The sequence below is a fragment of the Pseudopipra pipra genome, chromosome 7 (assembly GCF_036250125.1).
Source record: "Pseudopipra pipra isolate bDixPip1 chromosome 7, bDixPip1.hap1, whole genome shotgun sequence".
Taxonomy (NCBI): domain Eukaryota; kingdom Metazoa; phylum Chordata; class Aves; order Passeriformes; family Pipridae; genus Pseudopipra; species Pseudopipra pipra.
In genome coordinates, this window is record NC_087555.1 from 38702432 (window position 1) to 38708478 (window position 6047).

Here is a 6047-nt window from a genome sequence, read left to right on the forward strand (position 1 = left end):
GCACCGCCCGCCGCACCGAGCGCCGGGCCCGCGCCGCCGCCAACCGCCGGGATAATGGGACGGGCGGGACACGGGCGGAGCGGCCCGGCGGGACGAGGCGAGACGGGGCGGGCGGCAGCCGCGAAAGCGCGGCGGCGGAGACAGGCACGGGCTGGGGCAGCCCGGCCGGGCGGGGGCCTCGCGGGGCGGGGGCCTGGCGGGAAGGCGGGGACGGGGCGGGGTCGCGGGGGGGTGCTCTTGACGTCACGGGAGGGGGCTGTGCGTGCTCGTGACGTCACTGGGGCGCTGTGTGTCCTCGTGACGTCACGGGATGGGTGCTGTGCGTGTGCATGTGACGTCACGAGGCGGAGAGGGAACGCTGTGGGTGCCCGTGAGGTCACGGGGAGGAGGGAGGCGGTGCTGCGGGTGCCCGTGACGTCACGCGCCGCCATGTTGAGGCGGTGGCTGAGGGCAGGGCGGGTTTCGCCTTCGCCGTTTCCCCGCCGGGCACTGTCGCTTGGCGGTTTCCCTCCTCCGCGGGGCCAAAACCGAAATAAAAGTTGTCTGAGGGCACAAACTGTGTCGTGTCAGTGCGCGTGGAGAGGGAGGAGGGCGGGAAAGTGGTTCCCGGCGGGGAGAGCGCGGCTGATGGGAGGCTGTGGGTGAGGAGATGATGGGGGGGCTGTGGGTGAGGAAATGGAGGTGGGTAATGGCTGAGGAGATGGGGATGGGGCTGAGGGGCCGAGGGGTGTTATGGTTGGAGATGGTGGGATGGGGGGCTGTGGGTGAGGAGGTGGAAGTGGGTCATGGCTGAGGAGATGGGGATGGGGCTGAGGGGCCGAGGGGTGTTATGGTTGGAGATGGTGGGATGGGGGGCTGTGGGTGAGGAGGTGGAGGTGGGTCACGGCTGAGGAGGTGGGGCTGTGGCCGAGGCGATGGTGGCAGGTGGGGCCATGGTTGTGGTGTTTCCCTGTGGGGATGTGGCTCTGGGAAGGGGGGATGTCTCAGCGAGGGCCCAGCTTTTTGGGGTGCGTGGCTGAGGGGGATGTGGCCCATCTTAGGGGAACCAAGGAGGGGACGACCCCCAAATAGCCCCTTCCTGGGCACACCTGAGGGCCCCCTGTCCCTGTCCCCGCTGTGGCATCACCAGGGCCTGGCAAGGAGCCAGGGGCCCCAATCCTGGTGTCCCTCTTTCTTCCCGGGAATGATGAGCCTCCACATGAGCTCAGAGCAGGGGTGAGTCAGGAATTTGTGCCCAGCACCATTCCTCTGGAATTTGCACCATCATCCCTCTGGGAGTCATCGTGATCCTGAGTCACCACCCTGCCGAGTCACCACATTAGTCACAGCCTGAGTTCTTCCCTGAGAACTCCTGAAAAGTGAGGCAGAGCAGCAGCAAAGGGGCTGGTTCTGTGAAAAGGGCAGGAATGTGGGAGTAACTGGAATTAGATGATCTTTAACGTCCCTCCAAACCATTCCAAGATTCCTGAAAGCTTCCTCTGTGATTCAGTGATGTTTTCCTGCCCACTCACTTCAAATTTAAGAGGCTGCATTCCTTTCTTCTGCAATATGAATGTATTGAAATAGATATGAAAGTATAAAACTTAAAGATACTGAAGTTTCACCTAAACACGTGAAAAAAAAAATTTACTATATTTAGCGAGGAATTTTAGTTTACATATTAGAAAGGAAAATTTTATTTGAAGAACACGCCGATGTTGCTCCGAAAATTTAGCAGAGTTCGTATTTTTCGAGTGATTTTTACATCAAAACGTTTATTTTTGGGGGTTATCAAATGTGCTTTTTGAGTCTGAAGTTGCGTTATAAGAGACCTTTAAGTCCATGAAGCCCAAATTGCTGGGGAGATGGTGGAGATCCAATTAGGAGCCGGGCTCTTTTGTCCGGCTGTTCCCTTTAATTCCCGTTTTCCATGGGATTTAGACTGTCTGCAGGTGTCGCCGTTGCACCACATTCCCGGCCATCCTCGTCCATCCCGAACTAACTGCTGGGAATGAACTCGGTCATGTTTTTAAGGCAAAATGGAGCGTCTTTCCAGCTGTAATTCCCTAATTACATCGAAACTTCTAATTTCGCTTAATGAATCGCGCCGAGAATGGCACTAATTTGTTTAATTGCCTAAAAAAAAAAGCGAGGACGAAGCCATTTGTGCAGAAAAGCACCGAACACTGATGTTGTCTGGCTGAAGGAGGGAATTGTAATGGATCCTGTGTCATTCCAGATGGTGAGTTTTGTCCTTTATTGACTCCATGGATCCCACGTGGTGCAACAATCGCAGCAGCTGCACATGGAAATGAATGGATGGCTCTTCCATATCCATTGGTTTTGTCACCTTCAATCACATTTTCATGGACTTTTGCTCTGTTTTTTGCCTGGTCATGGTGGGATAACGCATCCGGGACCTGCTGTTCCTCCTGGGAATGAAAGACTGGGAAGGATCGTCCACTGGGTCTGAGCTTCCCAGGTTCAAGCAGTAGAATTTCCAGTCCAGAAGCATCTCCAGAACTTCTGCTCCGGGTGACACCACAGCCAAAGCCACAGGACAATTCCCAGTGGGAAAATCCCACAGCAAATTCTAAAATCCCCAGTAATAATAAGACCTGGGAAGAGGAAAATCTCGGGGCACTGACAGTTATCCAGGAGCAAACCATTCATTAAGGAAAAGCAGGAAGCACTTGAGAGGAGGACGGAAAAACGCTCTTAAAAAATCAGTTATTTCCAAACCTGTTTTTCCAGACTCCGGATCTGGGAATCTGTTTATCCCTGAGCAGGCTGTGCCCCCACATCCCAGCTGTTCTGCCATCACCAGGGACAGCCACCTGCAGATTTGGTGTCCGTATCCCTATGGATCTGTGGGGTCCATGGGAAGTCGGTGCTTCCCCCTCCTCACCTCCCTGTCCCACATCCAGGGGCCAACTCGGCTTTCCCAGTTGTCATAATATTTAATCTCCAGCCTTTTACTTCGGCAACAGATGTTTTAAAGGACAACTTGTATTCCCCAAAGTGCTTTGGGAGCCCTGGGGGAGCTCCCAGGAAGCTTTTTCCCGGCGCACAGAAGCCGCTTGCTCCAGCTTCCAGCTTTGTTTTGGGGCTGGCTGGATCCTCTGGATTTCTCCAGCTGCCCCCTTGTTTACTTTGTGGTTTATTGAAATATCTGTTTCCTCTTTCTGGTCTCTCTCCTCAGTGCTCCGTGTGGGAGTCACGCCGACAGAAAACCGATGGAACAGAGAAACGCTGGCAGTAATTCCATGTAAAGCTTTCCAAGATGTGAGCGAGGAGCTCTTGGGATGTGCTGGAACTCTTGGAACTCCAGGTGAGGCTCCAGACACAGGCCTGGGTGAGAAAACCACTCTTTAAAGTGTTAAAAGTTTTTACAGCTCTGCTCAGCAGCTGGACACGCTTTGTATCCGTCACGATATTCCTGCCTGGAAAACGACGCTGCCTGAGCCGAGTATGGAAACACTGGGGTGTTTTTAATACCTGATTTCACTGTACACACGGTCTGATGCCACTTACATGGAACATCCCCTGGCTGGTTAAAGGCTTTCATTCATTATTGTTCATTACTTGGCTTTTGTTGCTCAGCTCAGGCGCCCGAGTTCCCTCATAAAAATGTCTCTGACACTTTTCCAAGCGTGGCCGTTGCAGCACCTTTGGAATACATTTGTTTTAACTGGAATGCATTTCTTTTTCTAATCACACTTTATTTGCTTGCTACATGGTGGGACTCCTCTTCCTCACACCAGCTGCCACAGGGGAGATGAATCCCACATTTTCCCCACTTCCATGCACAGCTCCCACCCAGTGTCTGCATCCAGCAGTCCCTGAATGCAGGGAGACGATTCCAATGGTGAAAGACCTGGTCCATGGATGTTGCCCTGAGGTCTTGTTGTGTCCTTCCAAAAACTGGCCTCAGCCAGGGCAGGGTTGTGCCAACAGGATGGGGAGCTCCTTCTGGAGCAGCCAGAGGATCCAATGTTTCCATGCTTGGCCCTGGCTTTTTTCGATGGGAATGCTGCAGCTCCTTGAGCCATGGCTCTTGAGTCCCTGTTTCCAGCAGGGAACTCTACAAAGAGTTATGGAATCACAGAGTGGTTTGGGTTGGGTGGGACATCAGGGATCATCCTGTCCCATGCCCTGCCATGGGCAGGGACACCTTCCTCTATCCCAGGTTGCTCCAACCTGGCCTTGGACACTGCCAGGGATCCAGGGGCAGCCACAGCTTCTCTGGGCAACCTGTGCCAGGGCCTCCCCACCCTCCCAGCCAGGAATTCCTTCCCCATATCCCATCCATCCCTGCCCTCTGGCACTTTAATCTCTGACGCCGCCTGAGCTCTCCATCCCCAAATCTCGGGAGCTGCTCTTCCAAGCTGCTGGCACGCGGGGTAGGTGCTCCCATCCCCAGTCCCTTTGCCTCAGAGGAGGGGTTTTGTTCAGCGCTGGGCCGCGTGGGGCGGTCGGGTGCCCATCCCGCATGGCAGCGGATCCCGAACTGTTGTTTTGCCACCGCCTGTCCCCCCTTGGCACCGCCTGGCCCCGTGCCCTGTCCGGGTGCCCGCCGGGCCGGAATGTGGCTGCCGGGCAATCCCGATTGTCGCACAGCACAGGCCAAATTCGGGATCAGATGTTTCCTCTCCTGAGCCCCGGAGTTCAATGTCCTTTCAGCGGGAGAGTTTATCCCTGAATGGAAAGTGCCGGGACGGTGCTTTGCATCTCGTTATCGCGCCCAGACAGCGTGTAAGCGATTCTCTCTGGGACAGATTTGGATCTGTCTGTGCCTCTGGGGCACCGCTGCCTTTATCCACCTCCAAATATATCCCCAAATCCCTCCTTTTCCCTGGAGAGCGGCTCCCGCTTTTCAGAGCTGTGGCGGGACCCCGCGTTCTTTTGGGATATTCATCCCAACCGAGCATCCAGACATGCAGAGCCTTGAAGCACATAATTAACGCACGGTCTAGAATATGCAAATGTGCTTTTTTAATTAGCCCCGGAGACGCCCAACCACGTGCAGGGTGAGCAGGGAGGGGAGAGGACGGGGCAGCACAGCCCAGACACTCGTGGGGGCAGAGAATGAAGCTCAGCATCAGCTGATTCCCAGTTACAGGGTGTCCAGTCTGTGCTGCCAGGCTTCTCCCAGGAAAACAGACCAAACCCGGGCTAAATCAAACCAGAACCGTGCCGGGAAGAGACCAGGGAGGTCGTGAGATGTGTCAGAATTAACCCCCCCCGCAGGTGAGGAGCAAACAGGTTAAAGTGTCAGGACTGCATGGAGTGGGGAGTGAAAGGAATCCATGGATTGAATCCTCACCTAAATGGTGTCAAAAAGCAGATTTTTTTCCTGCCAATTAAAATTTAATTTCCTGATAATTAAAGGAGGAGATACTCAAATAAGGACTTGCATGGTCCTCACCCCAATCCCAGCACCTCTGGTGTCTAAAAGTGGAGGCACATGAAGATCCACAGCTGGGCTGCAAGGCTTGGGGGTGGATCCAGAGGAATCTCGGGAGAGGAAGGCTCAAAGGGAAGAGCTGCTCCCAGGATACATCTCCATGCCTTCTCCCATCCCATGGCATTGGCAAGGACCAGGGGAGTCCTGGCCTCATCCCCAGCACGATGCCAGGGGAGCCTCTGTCCTGCTCCCCATCCCCTCTGGCATCTTGTGTTTTGGGGGGTGTTCTGGAGAGTTCTGGAATCCACTTCCAAAGGGGTTAATGGAGCTTTTGGAAGGGATGAGGAGAAGAAATATCCTTGGCTCCCAGGACTGTGGCCCACCCACAGCAGGATCCTGTTGTCCTTCGAGTGTAAGGACAGAGGACTGTTGTGGTATCCAGATGGGATGCCAGGATGCCCCTGCCCCAGGATCAGCAATGCCAGGACATCCCTCTCCCAGGATCAGCAATGCCAGGATGCCCCTGCCTCAGGATCAGCAATGCCAGGCTGTCCCTGCCCCAGGATCAGCAATGCCAGGATGCTCCTGCCCCAGGATCAGCAATGCCAGGATGCCCCTGCCCCAGGATCAGCAATGCCAGGCTGTCCCTGCCCCAGGATCA

The 6047-nt window shown here is 55.0% G+C and overlaps 1 long non-coding RNA gene across 3 annotated transcripts; it reads left to right on the forward strand.

Moving 5' to 3' along the window:
* Window positions 1–236: 236 nt before the first annotated feature.
* Window positions 237–3676, forward strand: LOC135417487 (uncharacterized). 3 transcript variants are annotated; one of them, XR_010432060.1, is made up of 3 exons: window positions 237–641; window positions 3182–3310; window positions 3375–3676. It is a non-coding gene; the product is annotated as an uncharacterized LOC135417487 (long non-coding RNA). The 3 variants fall into 3 exon arrangements; XR_010432059.1 differs by lacking the exon at window positions 237–641 and adding an exon at window positions 1461–2221; XR_010432058.1 differs by lacking the exon at window positions 237–641 and adding an exon at window positions 1462–2584.
* The last annotated feature ends 2371 nt before the right edge of the window (window positions 3677–6047 follow it).